This window comes from Oryctolagus cuniculus, chromosome 12 (genome assembly GCF_051225735.1).
Source record: "Oryctolagus cuniculus isolate XC-2025 breed Fujian yellow rabbit chromosome 12, ASM5122573v1, whole genome shotgun sequence".
NCBI classification, from domain to species: Eukaryota; Metazoa; Chordata; class Mammalia; order Lagomorpha; family Leporidae; genus Oryctolagus; species Oryctolagus cuniculus.
The window spans coordinates 110883566-110898550 of NC_142878.1; positions in this window are offsets into that span (position 1 = coordinate 110883566).

Below are 14985 nucleotides of genomic sequence, written 5' to 3' on the forward strand. Positions count from 1 at the left end.
GTTCAAATGAAAAGACAAAAAAATAAAAAACAAACAACCAAACCCGCAGGATTTTCTCGTGTCCTGTGGAATGGGAAGTCGGTTTCCACCCTTGCTTGGTACTGATGGGACAGAGGGCCCACGTCATTCCCAGAACCCCGGCTGCTCTGCCGACCTCCGGGGCCTGTGGCTGAGCTGACTCGACCCCAGGCCTGCAGAGTAGCGTCTCTGACTCCCATAGCATTGTGCACTATGCTTCAGACGCGGGAATTAGTGTGTGAAATTCTAAGCCAAAACCCCCTGTGACTTTTCCTGTGACATTAAGCCTAGCGAGAAAGGTTAAATCCCACTTTTTTTTTTTTTTTGGAGGGAGGGGGCATTTGGCCTGATGGTTGAGATGCCCGTGCCTCACGTCAGAGTGCTAGCTCTGACTCCAGCTCCTGACTCCAGCTTCCTGCTAATACAGGCCCTGGGGGACGCCAGTGGCTGGGTCCCTGCCACACCCACCTGGGAAAGCCAGATTGAGTTCCAGGCTCCCTGCCTTTGATTCAGCCATGGTGGGCATTTGTGGAGTGAACAGGCCGACAGGAACTCTGCCTCGCTTTCGCTGTCTCTATGCCTCTCAAATAAATAAATATTCCAGTTTGGGTCCTATTCCCTGTCCTCTCCCTCTCCAAAGTCCCCAGCTAGCAGTGATTCATTTTTTTTCCCATAAATATGTGTGTTCAGAGCTACCGCTAGACCCAACATCTTGTGTCCCCAAAGTGCTGCACTTACCCAGGTGAACGTTGACTTCAGAGTGAATACGTAAACATAATTCCAGGCTCTGATTAAATTCCATGAAGGAGAGGAACGGTGATGTGAGGTAAAAGGGACGTGGCTTTAAATTTTCTTTTTCACTTTATTTGGAATCAGTCCAGGTCTCCCATGTTGGGGTGGGGGGGTTGGCTTGGGACCCAAGTACTTGAACCATCACCGGCTGCCTTCCAGGGTGAGCTTTGGCAGGGAGCTGGATCAGCAGCAGAGGGGCCAGGATCTGAACCCAGGCGCTCGATAAGGGACGCGGCCATCCAAAGCTGCGGCTTCACTGTGGCGCAGGTGCCGCACCGGGAGAAGGCTGTTGGAGCGCTCTCGGGGTGACGCGTAAGGCGCGCCTGGGAAAGAGCATTCCTGGGGGAAGGTCCGCTGCTGCGGCAGGCGGCACAGCGTGGGCATCTGTCCAGGAGCAGTGGCCTCCCCAGGGTTCCAAGGCACGGGCCCCGGGGCGGAGAGGGACGTGGAAAGCGGCTGGAGGGGTCAACCCCAAAACACAGCGTCCGACAACCAGGCAGGCTAAGGGTGTGAATAGACCCTTCTCTAACAGCGGAGGATGCTCGCTCATCCCATGCCAGCCGCTCATCGCCAGGGAAATGCAAGTCACAACCGCAGTTAGGGTGGCGGAAGCCGGGGGCGCTAGTGAGGTGCCGAGTCATGGAACCCTGGAACCCTGGGCAGTACTGGTGGACGTGCGACCTGGTGCGATCGCCATGGAAAATCGTACAGTGACTCAGAAATTAAAGACAGGGACAGGGCTTTAGCTTAGCAGCTAAGCCACTCACTCCGTGGGACACCTGCATCCCGTATCAGTGGGTTCAAGTCCTAGCTCTGCTCCCTATTCCAGCCTTGGGAGGCACCAGGTGATGGTTTGAGTAGCTTGGTCCCTGCCACTCTTGTGGGAGACCTGGACTGACTTCCTGGCTGCTGGCTTTGGCCTGGCCGTTGTGGTGGGCATTTGGGGAGTGACCTAGAAGATGGAAACACCATCTCCCTCTTTGCCTCTCAAAGATTTTTCTGAACGTAAAAATGGAATTACCGTATGGTTGAGCACTTGCCCTTCTGGGTATGTACCCCAAAGAGTCAACAGCAGAGTCGTGGAGATGAACGAGGACCCCTGTGCATAGTGGCGTCCATGGTTTGTATAAACAAAGTGGGTCTCTCTGCGAGGCAGTGGCCTTCCGCCTGGAGAAGCGAGGCCGATCCGACTGGGTGAAGGAACAGGAAAGCAGGGCAGGGACCTGGAGCAGCAAATTCATGGAGGCGGCTGCCGGCGGCAGGGGAGGGGGCGGTGAGTTGTTGGGTGGGCACAGAGAGAAGCTCTGTCTGCAAGGTGCGGTCTTGGACTTGACACGCTTGCATTGCTACACCTGAACCCGCGGTCAGTGTTCTGTGCTGTGAATTTTATCACCGGTGTCAACAGGAGAGAGAGAGGTGGGGGTCTGGGCTGACCTGCTGGGGGCTGGTGGGGCAGCTCGGTGGCTGCGGAAGCCAAGTGCCTGCTTTCCCTAAAAAACGAACACCTGGACGCAGCGTGGCCGGGGTCCTGCAGACTCAGTCCCGAGGGCCCGGGGCCGCCAGTGCCCCCTGCACAGTCCTTAAGTGGAGGAATGAAAAACCTGGGGAGCTGGGGACCACACCCAGGCCTCCTCCCGGTGGGGAGGCCCCGGGCTGGGGGCCCGGCGTCCGGAACCATGGGCTCAGGAGCCGCGGCTCCACCGGAGAGTCCGGGAGCCGGAAACCGCGGCCGCTCTCCTCCCACGGCAGCGGGAGCCCTGCCCGCCGGAGGGGCCCAGAGCAGGGAGGCCGGCCCTGGCGTGGAGGGCGGCGGTCAGCCCGGAGACCGCGAGCAGGACGAGGTGGCAGTGGCCCGCCAGGGGGCAGCAGAGCCCTGCACGGAGCCCCCGGGCCCCGGGTGAGTCACAGAGCCCGCTCTCCTGCACCCGCAGGGCCCCGGCGGCCGCGGCGGGGAGAAGTGGTTCCGGGCCCGTGCCGGGTCCAGCGCACCGGCGTGTCCCCGAGCAGGAGAGCCCCCGCGCCCTGGTCCTCGCCCCCCGTCGCGGTCTGGGGACACCGCGAGAGCTCGCAAGGAGAGCCTATAGGACGCTTTGGCCTGGGGATGGGCTGCCCAGGGCCCACGGACACAGGGGCACTCCTGCCGCGTGTCTGTGAGCAGCGCCGTCCGTGCGCGTGGACCTATGTGCCTTGTGTTTGCGTGCGTGTGGGCGCATCGTGTTCACGCCGGCGTGCACATTACATGTGTGCGTGACTGTGTCACTGTGTGTGACGCTAACACAGCTCTGCTCTGCCTTGTGTGCACACCAGTGTATGTGTGCAGTGCATTGCATGCATGTGCGTGCAGTGTGTGCGCATGCGTACGTGTGGGTGCATCATGTGCATGTGTGTGCGCACCGTGGTACCTGTGTGGGTGCATGTGGACTCGTGTGCACGTGTGTGCACATCTGCCTGCATGCACACGCATCACACCGCGTGCGTGTGGTGTGTGCACACATGTGTGTTGTATGCCGTGTGCACCTGTGCCTACAGGTGCGTGCTCATCTGTGCACACACGTGTGCATTTGTCTGGCTGGGGGGGCTCAGGTGCAGAGCCAGGCAGGGGAGCTGTGTTCATGGGCGCAGCAGCCCAGGCGTTCGTCCCCAGAAATGCTCCCCCCTTCTCGTATTTATCTGGAGTGGGCAGGCTGGGCCCCGAGGCAGGGAGGTGAAACCGTCAGGGTCACACAGGTTTTGTCCGCTGGGAGGCAGAGGCGTCTGCAACTGTGAAAGCGGATAAGAGCAAGCTGACTTCTTCCCCTGTGCCCGCCTCCCAGGGAGGATCCCGCCCGCTGGGCGCCCGGGCTGGGCGGGCTGGCATGGCTCCGCGCCTTCCTGGAATGGGCTCCTTCTTGTTTGCCACTCGGTTCTGGCCCGAGGCCAGCCGCGGGCTGCTCGGAATGCCATGCCCCCTCCCTCGCCCTTCCAGGAGGGAGACAAGGCTCGCTGTCTGCTGGGGGAGGGCCGGGTCCTCGCGGCAGCCGCCCCCCGTGCCGCGAGCTGCAGCAGCGGAGAGCAGAGGCGCTTACGGAACACGGGAGAGGGCGTGATGGCAGCTTGGGCCGCTGGCAGCCCTCCGCGTGGGCCCGCGCGGGCCCGAGTGGGCAGCGCTCCTCACAAGCTGTTCATTAACTCGCTCACTGCACAGAGGCTGGCTTGGGCACCGCTTGGGGAAAATGTGACACCCGCTGCGCCCGGCGTTCAGCGTAGCATGAAGGGTGCTCATGGGCGTCGGGTTTCTGATGGAAGTTTTTCTGAGCCAGGCTAGTCTGACGGGTGCGCGCTGTCACCCCTGCGTCTGAACAGCGCCCGGAGGTCCTCCCTGGGCCCGAGTGACCTCAGCGCCCGCACGCACGGCCTCGCCTGAATCCACACAGCGATGCGCCACCCCCCCCCCCGCCCCCGCTCTACGCGGTGGACACTGAGATGGAGCTTATGCAGGCTGCAAGGAACAGCTGTGGGTGTGGCGGGGGAGGGGAGGCACTGGCGCGCGTGTGCAAGGCCCGGGCAGGCGGCCTCAGGGCGCCTGGGCTTTGCAGAATGAGTAAGATCTGGATGGGGTAGGAGGCGGGGAGGAGGTAGGGTGGTGGTGGTGGTGGGGGGAGCAGCCAAATCCCCATGGTTTCCAAGGCCAGTCCCAGAGGGGAGATCCATCCTTCTAGCTGGGTGGGGCTGCCGGAGCTTAGCAGTGATGCTCAGGTGGTTGGGCCCCGGCCACTCACAGGGGCAGGACGTGGGTGCAGTTCCAGGCTCCTGACTTCGGGGCATCTGGAGAGTGAACTAGCAGATGGGAGCGCTCTCTCTCTCTCTTGCTGTCTCTCTCTCTCTCCCTCTCTCTCTCTTTCTGTCACCTTTCAAATAAAATGGCAATAAACAAGTGCATAAAAAGTTAAAGGGGGTGGCATTATGGTTGAGTCCTGGATGCTCCACTGTCTATCCAACTCCCTGCTAATTCACCTGGGAAGGCACCAAGTGCTCGGGCCCCTGCTACCCATGTGGGAGACCCAGACGGAGCTCCAGGCTTCTAGCAGCCCTCTGAGGAGTGGACCAACAGATGAAAGATCCCTCTCTCTCCCTCTCTCTCTCTCTCTCCCTCCCTCTCTCTCTCTCTCTCTCTCTCTCAGTGTGTGTCTTCCTCTCTAACTCTGCTTTTCAAATAGATCTTACTTTAAAAATCTAAATACCTGGGGCTGGCGCTGTGGCGCAGCAGGTTAAAGCCCTGGCCTGAAGCACTGGCATCCATATGGGCACCGATTCTAGTCCTGGCTGCTTCTCTTCCGATCTAGCTCTCTGCTGTGGTCTAGGATAGCAGTGGAAGATGGCCCAAGTCCTTGGGCCCCTGCACCTGTGTGGGAGACCTGGAAGAAGCTCCTGGCTCCTGGCTTCAGATTGGCGCAGCTCTGGCCGTTGTGGCCATCTAGGGCGTGAACCAGCAGATGGAAGACCACTGTCTCTGTCTCTACCTCTCTAACTCTGTCTTTCAAATAAATAAAATAAATCTAAAAAAAAATGTAAGTACCATAGAATAATCTGGACCACAGATTTCCAACCTCAGTGCTGTTCTTTTTTTTATATTTATTTATTTATTTGAAAGGGGGAGAGAGAGAGAGAGAGAGAGAGAGAGAGAGTCTTCCATGAGGTGGTTCACTCCCCAAATGGCCGCAGTGGCTGGAGCTGGGCACAGGTGCAGGGGCTCAAGGACTGTGGTCATCTGCTGCTGCTTTCCCAGGCCATAACAGAGAGCTGGATTGCAAGTAGAGCAGCTGGGACTTGAACCAGCACCTGTATGGGATGCTGGCACTGTAGGCGGCGGCTTTACCCACTATGCCACAGTGCTGCCTGCTCCACCGACCCCAACCATGATATTCTTTGTGATAGGATTTCCCAGTGTGTTTGAAGATGCTTAGCCACACCATTGGTCTCTGTCTACCTGATGCCAAGTGCACCCCCTGCCCCTGGCTGTGACACCCACAAATGTGGCCAGCCCATTGCCAAGTGCCTCTTGAAAGCAAAACTGCCCTTGGTTGAGGGTCCTGGGTTTAGGTGTCAGGGAATTAGGGCCTAGGACTCAGGTGTTTTCATAACCGGCTGTGTCAGTCTATGGACTTTGAAAATAGCTGATGGAACTGAAATCGCTGGTTGTCAGTGCCAAAGAACTCCTGGGCACGAATGACAGCCTCAGGGGCGTGGCGTTCTGTACGCTGGAAGCCTCTGGAAGATGCTGCAAAGCTATGGTGTGCTCCGAGTTCCTCAGGTTTCCGCCCCCACTCCCAGCTTGCTCAGGGTGGCTGGGAGGAAGGCCCCGTCGCTCATCTGTAACGCTCCCGGGATTGTGTTCATCCTGCAGAATTTTGTCTCACAGTCGGTGGAGGGAAAGGGTATAACCTGGCCTGCTGGGGATGAGGTCTGAATTAGGAGCCTGGGTCTCTGTCTCAGGCAGGTGTGGGTGCAGGTAGGCTGGGGGCCGGGGATGCTGGGGACACTGCAAGCCCTGTTTCTGTGTCTCTGGCTGCCCTGAGCGCCGGGCCACACAGGGTCAAGGAGTTTCACAAGCCTCCTGTGTTTCCTGCCTGGCCCTTTAAGAGACCGTTCGCTGGTTCCTGTGCTTTGTAAATGGTGAACTTGCATTCTCACTCTGCTGGCAGGAGTCACAGTTTTTTTTTTTTTCTTTTTTTAAAGATTTATTTATTTGAAAGATAGAGTTACAGAGGCAGAGGCAGAGGCAGAGACTGGAGAGAGGTCCTCCATCCAGATGGCCTCATTGGCCAGAGCTGTGCCAATCTGAAGCCAGGAGCCAGGAGCTTCTTCCAGGTCTCCCACATAGGTGCAGGGGTCCAAGGACTTGGGCCATCTTCTTCTGCTTTCCCAGGCCATAGCAGAGAGATGGATCAAAAGTAGAGCAGCAGGGACTCGAACTGGTATCCATATGGGATGCCGGCACTGCAGGCAGCGACTTTACCCGCTATACGACAGTGCCAGCCCCAGGAGTGACAGATTTTTATTCAAATAATTATCACTGAGTGCCCACTATGGGGCAGGCACTATGCTGTGTGCTTGGGATATGTGAGGAGACTTCAAAAAGTTTGTGCAAGATGCAGTTACGTTTACTTGGGTACGAGATGTTTTTGAAGTCCAGGCGTGTTTCTTCCCGGTGCTCATCTTCCATGAGTGTTCTGAAGTGTGCTAGGAAGCAGATGGAGGTGTGCCCTCAGGGGCACTGCTGTGTCCTCAGAGGGAGGGAGGGGAGCTGGGCAGGGGGCCGATGCAGCGGGTGAGGAGAGGGGGTGCCTGGGGGGATTGCACTTTGCAGGGGGCAGTCAGGGCGAGGCTAGCTGAGCTGATGTTTAAGCAGAGACTTGGACCAAATGAGAGGGAGAGCGCTTCAGGGAGACCATCCAAGGTGGGGTGGAGCCTGGCTCCGGCTCGGGGGAGCAAGGACGCAGCACAGGCAGGACCAGGGCATGGGGATGAGACGAGGGGTGGGGGTGGGGCACAGGGAGTCTTGGAGACACAGGGTGAGGCCCATGGCTTTGACTCCTGGTGAAATGGGGTGCAGAGGGGTGAATAATCACCTCTTACGATGCAGGTGTTACAAGGGCTGCGAGGGAGGGCAAGCTGGGTGCAGGGAGATGAGCCGAGAAACTCGTGGTCACCCAGGGAAGACACAGGCGGCTCTGACCAGGGCGCTAGAAGTGGAGATGCAGGAGGTGGCCCACTCCGTGGTGTTCTGAAGGGCACAGCGTGGAGCACTAGGGAGCTGTGACCGAGGCTCCCGCTCTGGCTATGAAAGGGTGCAGCTGGAGACAGCCTGGAGGGGTGCAGTTCTGGAGAGGGCAGGACAGCTGTGGGATGGGTGTCAGACTTGGGGGGATTTCAGGTGGGCAGGCGGCTATGTAGGGTCAAGAGAGAGGTTAGGGAGCTGTCAACGTAGGATGATGGTATTTTTTAAAAACGGTTTATTGATTTATTTGAAAGGCAGAGTTACAGAGAGACAGGGAGGGAGGAAGGAAGACAGAAAGAAAAGATCTTCCCTCCGCTCGTTCACTCTCCAAATGGCCACAATGGCTGGGGCTGGCCCTGGCCAAAGCCAGGAGCCTGGAGCTCCATCCAGAGCAGAGCCTCTGCGCCCCACTGCATCAGGAGCCAAAGCCATGGGCCTCACTGTGTGTCTCTGACTCCCTGTGCCACCCCCGTCTCATCTCCATGCGCTGGTCCTGCCTGTGGCCGCGTCCTTGCTCCCCCGAGCCGGAGCCAGGCTCCACCCCACCTTGGATGGTCTCCCTGAAGCGCTCTCCCTCTCACTTCATCCAATTCTCTGCTTGGACTCCATCCAGAGCCTGGAGCTCCATCCAGGTCTCCCACATGACTGGCAGGGACCCAAGCACCTGGGCCATCTTCTGCTGCTTTCCCAGGCTCAATAGCAGGGAGCTGGGTTGGAAATGGAATAGTCAGGACTTGAACTGATGTCCACATGGGATGCTGGCATTGTAGGTGGTGGTTTAACCTTCTGTGCCACAAGGCCAGCCCCAGGATGGTGTTTACAATCCTGAGACTAGGGGCCAGCTTTGTGGCATAGCCCATTAGGCTGCCACCTACAGTGCTGCCATCCCATAATGGAGTGCCAGTTCAAATCCTGACTGCTCTGCTTCTGATCCAGCTCCCTGCTAAGGCACCTGGGAAGGCAGCAGAGGACGGCTCAAGTGCTTGGGTCCCTGCCAGTCATGTGGGAGACCTGGATGGAGCTCTGGACTTCTGGCTTCTGGCCCCAGTACTTGGGACCCTGTTACCCATGTGGGAGACCAAGATGGAGTTCTAGGTGCCTAGCTTTGGCCTGGCCCAACTGGCCATTGAGACCATTTGGGGAGGGGCTGGTGCTGTGGCACAGTTGGTTAACGCCCTGGCCTGGGGCGCTGGCATCCCACGTGGGTGCTGGTTCTAGTCCCGGCTGCTCCTCTTCCGATCCAGCTCTCTATATTTTTTGAAATATATATATATATATATATGTGTGTGTGTGTGTGTAATTTGATAAACAGAGTTAGACAGTGAGAGAGACAGAGAGAAATATATATATATATGTATATATTTAAATATGGGCTGGTGCTGTGGCTTAGCTGGTTAAGCTGCTGCCTACAATGCCGGTGTCCCATATGGGCACTAGTTTGAGTCCCAGATGCTCCACCTTCCTATCCAAGCTCCTTGATAATGCGCCTGGGAAAGCAGCAGAAGACGATGTAAGTCCTTGGGTCCCTGCGCCCATGTGGGAGACCTGGATAAAGCTCCTGGCTTCAGTCTGGCCCAGCCCCAGCCGTTGTGGCCATTTGGGGAGTAAACCAGCAGATGGAAGACCTCTCTCTCTGCCTCTGTCTCTGTGTAACTCTGCCTTTCAAATAAACAAATCTATTTTTAAAAAATAGAATGAAAAATAGAGCCTGGGATGAGATGAGCGCATCAAGGTCCTAAGGCCGAGGGGGGACGGCAGGGACCCTGGGCCGAGCCTGGTGTGGAAGGGGGAAAGCCCGCAGCGCCTGGCGCCGGGAAGCCGGCCACCAGCTCTCCGGTGAGGCAGAGACTGCCCAAAGAGCCGCTAAGGATTCAGGTTTACTTCCCTGTGGTTCAGCCAAAATTCTCTCTCTTGAGTGTGACCCAGAAGTTCCCAACCTGGACAGCCCCAAACTAGTTTCTAGAAGTCATTCTCTCAAAAAAAACATCCCGAGGAGTAGGAATTGGTCCTGGCGGCTGAGGTGCCCATGACCCATCTTGGAGTCCGGGTGTAACACAAGCCCCCGTTCCTGACCCCAGCTTCCGGCTCATGCCCTCCGCGGGAGGCAGCAGAGTACTTAGCAGTACTTAGCAGTACTTAGGTCCCTGACTGCGTCCTGTCTCTTGGCTTTGGCCCTGACAGGGGCATGTTGGGGGCATATGGGGAGTGAACCAGTAGATGGGAGTTCTCTCTGCCTGCCTCTTAAATAAATTTACTAACTAACTAAATAAAAAAAGGCCTGAGGCCATTTCGCACCACTGTGGGAAGTCCCAAGACCCCCACTTTCTCCCAGGGTATCCAAGGTAGCATCTGGGCCTCTGGGTGCGCCCCCGCCCCTTCTCTTTGGCCTCGCCCAAAGCCTCCTGCTTCCTTCCTTCCAGGGATCCACCACCAGGAGGTGGATGTGTCTACACTGCAGGAGAGGTTTAGAGTGAGTGCAAGGCTGCACCACAGAGCAGAAAACATCAAATTCAATGCATAGATGGTTGCTCATGGCAATTCACGAGACAGTGAAACGCATCTCCTGAGCCTTGTGCTGGAGTGGGCAGCTGGTTCTCCTCGCTGACCTCCTGCCCTAGAACTCAGTCTCCCTTGTTTCTTCCTGGCCTGCACAGGCTAACCCCAGGGAGTTGACCCCCCCCCCCCTTAACCAGAAAGGCCCAGCTCCACGTCTACTTCAACTCAACAGCAACCTCTCTAGGAATTAACTTTGCCACACTCCCAGATATCAGAAAGGCTAGGTCTCGTTTTTGTTTTATTTATTTATTTTTAAAGATGTATTTGTTATTTGAAAGGCAGAGTTACAGAGAGAGAGAGAGAGAGAGAGAGAGAGATCTTCTATCATCTAGTTCATTCCCCAAGTGGCTGCAATGGCTGTGGCTGGGGCTTGGCCAGGCTGAAGCCAGAAGTCTAGAACTCCATCTGGGTTTTGCACATGGGTGGCAGGGGCCCAGGTACCTGGCCATCACCTGCTGCCTTCCCATGCTGGCCTCACAGGCAGGGGCTTCACCCACTGTGCCACAACACTGGCCCCTCAGCTTTTATTCGAAATAGAAAAATACGCAGCCACTGACCACAACCAGAGCTGTGGCGAGGAGCGCGGTCCTGGGAGCCTCTTCACTGAGGCCTCTTCAGTTTCCTTCGCTTGGCCATGCCGAGCCTGTGTTTCCTGGCTCTGAAGGAGGCCTGAGAACAACGCGTACAGGTTGATGGTGACTGTGAATGGGAAAATTCATGTCAGACCCTTACAGTCTCTGGCAGGCTGCAAGAGACCAAAGTGAACAACCCCAAGGCCCGTTGTTGGCCGTATGGGATGAGACATGGGTTTATCTGCTCCAAGTCCAGCGGCGCTGTTTGCCGATCCTCCCTTTTCGACAGCTCTCTGGCTGTCTGTAGGAAGGGATGTAAGTTGCTCACGTGCTTGGATGCTTTAATTCCCCTTTATTATTCCTCAAGGAGAACATGTGAAATAAAACACTGATTTAGGAAGTGTTTGCAGCGTTGCTAATCCTAACGACCTCAGACCAGAACCAACCAAGAGGCTCACCAGGGGGAACTGCCCCAGGAAACCGAAACCTGCTAACTTGACGCAAACCTCGGTTACCCTTGCACGCCACAAGTTCACCATGATTGAGCGCGCTGTTTGTCCAAGGCAGAATTAAGATAGTGCTTACGTGCGGGTTCCAGCGATGCAAAATGGGAGGTCCCAACGAGATCAGTGGCTTAGGTCGGAGAGACGTGGGGGTCGAGTTCCTCGTTTTCAGTCGGGTTGCTTAAGTTCATCACCTCCCTCCCCCGGTTTGCTCTTATGCAAGAATGAAGGTTCCATGGATTATTGGGGGGCAAATTTTGGGTAAAGATGCATTTTACTTATTTGAAAGGCAGACTTCCAGACAGAGAAGACGAGACAGAGAGAAAGACAGATCTTCCATCCACTGGCTCACTCCCCAAATGGCCACAATAGCTGGGACTGGGCCAGGCTGAAGCCAGGAGCCCAGAACTCCCTCTGGGTCTCCCACGTGGCTGGCAGGGGCCTGAGCACTTAGGCCATCTTTCGCTGCCTTTCCAGGTGTATTAGCGGGGAGCTGGACTGGAAGTGGAGCAGCGGAGACTTGAACTGGTGCTCTTATGGGATTCTGGCATCACAGGCAGCAGCGACACCTGTTGTGCCACAATGCTGGCCCCTAATGGGACATTTTCTATTTCTGCTATGCCATGGAAGGCTGATGGGCTGTTTGTTTGCTTTATAAAAAGCTTCTTATTGTCATGTATTCCTTCAACCAGTTAGTGTCTCTGAGCCAGGCACTGCGCCCAACAGCAAGGATCCAGCGGTGAACAAATCAGCTTGGTCTTGGCCGTCTGGGGCTCTTATGTTTAACGGGAATGAGGATCAGGCACCAGAACTGTCTGACTCGGGTACATGGAAAGGACGACAGTTCTTAGGCGTTAAGAAGCAACGTGGACGGCGCCGCGGCTCACCAGGCTAATCCTCTGCCTTGTGGCACCGGCACACCGGGTTCTAGTCCCGGTCGGGGCGCTGGATTCTGTCCCGGTTGCCCCTCTTCCAGGCCAGCTCTCTGCTGTGGCCAGGGAGTGCAGTGGAGGATGGCCCAGGTGCTTGGGCCCTGCACCCCATGGGAGACCAGGAGAAGTACCTGGCTCCTGCCATCAGATCAGCACGGGGCGCTGGCCGCAACACACCAGCCGCGGCAGCCATTGGCGTGTGAACCAACAGCAAAGGAAGACCTTTCTCTGTCTCTCTCTGTCACTGTCCACTCTGCCTGTCAAAAAAAAAAAAAAAAAAAAAAAAAAAAAAAAAAAAAAGACTTATTTGAGCCGGCACCGTGGGGTAGCAGGTAAAGCCGCAGGGCCGGCATCCTGTATGGGTGCTGGTTTGAGTCCTGGCTACGCCACTACTGATCCAGCTCTGCTGTGGCCTGGGAAAGCAGTAGAAGATGGCCCAAGTCCTTGGGCCCCTGCACAGGCCTGGGAGTCTGGAAGAAGCTCCTGGCTCCTGGCTTCAGACTGGCCCAGCTCCAGCTGTTGCAGCCATTTTAGCGGTGAACCAGCAGATGGAAGACCTCCCTTTCTCTCTCTCTCTCTCTCTCTCTCTCTCTCTCTCTCTCTGCCTCTGCGTAACTGCCTTTCAAATAAATAAATATTAAAAAAAAAAAAAAGACTTATTTGAGAGGCAGAGACAGAGAGAGATCCCAACTGCTGGTTTGCTCCCCAAATACCCACGATGGTTGGGGCTGGGGCTGGGGCTGGGGCTGGGCCAGGGCTGGACTGAGCTGAAGCCAGGAGCTGGGAGTGACAGGGACTCAACAGCTTCGCAGGGTCTGCATTAGCAGGAAGCTGAAGTCAAGAGTCAGCAGATGAACCCAGGTACTCTGATATGGGACACGGGAGTCTTAACTAGTAGGCTAAATGTCAAGCACTCCCCCCCCAATTTTTTAAAAAAATATTTATTTGACAGGCAGAGTGAGAGAGAGAGAAAGAGACAGACAGGGAGAGACAGAAGGAGAGATCTCCTATCCACTGATTCACTCCCCAAACGGCAGCAATGCCTGTGGCTGGTCTAGTCTGAAGCCAGGAGTCTGAAGCACTATCTGGGTCTCCCAGCTGGGTGCAGGGTCCCAAGCACTTGGGCCATCTTCTGCTGCCTCCCCGGGCGCATTTGCAGGGAGTTGGATCAGAAGTGGAGCAGCTGGGACTGGAACTGGCGCTCACATGGGATGCTGATATTTCAAGTACCTGCTTTAACCTGCTGTGCCACAATGTGCCACAATGCCAGCCCCCAGAGGAGGATTTAATGTTGCTAAGAGGCCTAATCAGAATGATTAGTGATTGGAGAGCTTTTTGAGGAGTGGGGCATGGGGCAGAATCCAGATTAAAGCAGGCCGAGGAGTGGGAGGGAGGTGCCGGCTGGTGACCCTGACCATAGACACTTTAGACCTGGGCACAAAGAGGAGAAGGCAAAACATCAGCACCAACAGAGACGTGGGCTCATGCTTCCGTTTATTCTGAGGCTGGGAGGTTTTACAGATTTCAGTGATGATGGGAAGGAGCCAGTGGAGACAGGGTAGCGGTGTGTGTGTGTGTGTGTGTGTGTGTGCACAAAGGAGCTCCTTGCTCAGGATCCCTGTCACCAAGCAGGGCTCAGCCTTAGCTCAGGGTCTCTGTGACAGGAGTGGAGGAGGTCAGAGACGAGTGTGCACACTTTGAAGGTTGATGGAGCTGGCATCCCGGAAGTTGGCTTTCATGCCCGGTGGCTTCTCTTTTCTCTGTGAAGGAGGCAGCCTGGGCTCTGCAGGTTGAAGGGAGGGGACCGAGGCAGCAGGTGGATGGGCAGGTGTGAGCTGGCCAGCAGCAGAGCCTGCTGGGAAAGCCTGTCTCAGCTCGTTCAGTTTGCTCGGTGTTGCACATGGAAAAAAGAGACCCCAGAGGCAGCCCTTATCTTGTCTTTTTATTTATTTATTTATTTTTACAGGCAGAGTGGACAGTGAGAGAGAGAGACAGAGAGAAAGGTCTTCCTTTGCCGTTGGTTCACCCTCCAATGGCCGCCGCAGCCGGCGTGCTGTGGCTGGTGCACCGTGCTGATCCGATGGCAGGAGCCAGGTGCTTCTCCTGGTCTCCCATGGGGTGCAGGGCCCAAGCACTTGGGCTGTCCTCCACTGCACTCCCGGGCCACAGCAGAGAGCTGGCCTGGAAGAGGGGCAACCGGGACAGAATCCGGCGCCCCGACCGGGACTAGAACCCGGTGTGCTGGTGCCGCAAAGTGGAGGATTAGCCTAGTGAGCCGCGGCACCGGCACCTTATTTTAACAGGAACTGCGTGATAGTTTTCAGTGATGACAGCTGTTCCCTGCCGCTGGCCCGGGAGGTGGCCACCACACCCTTTGTCTAGGAAAGGACATTTCGGCTCATTTATTGCTTGATTTTTCCTCGTTGGAACTTTAGCCTCATTTGGAACGTAGCAACCATTTTCCCACCTTTGTGCAAGCCTGCCCTCTGCTTAGTCCCAGTACTGACAAGGTTCCCTTAGGCCGTGCCTTTCTTTGAGGTTCCCCAGGCTGCTGTTCTCGCTGCACTCCCTCTGGCTGGGTTCCCGGACCACGAAAGGGGAGCTCACACAGGAGGTGCTGTGCAGGGCTCTCAGAGTTCCTCAGGTCAGCAGGTGGCCGTGAGGAGCTCATGCAAACGTGACCCAGAGACAACAGAGCCGCTGCCCTCCCGGTCCTGCCGCCTGGCGGCTCAGATGACCACGGGCTTCTCACTGCTGGCTTCTGCCACGCCAGCTCTCTGTGAGGTGGGGAAACACTGGAAATGCTCAAACAGGTAATCCTCACCGCCACTTCCAGGGAGGCAGCAGGGAACAGC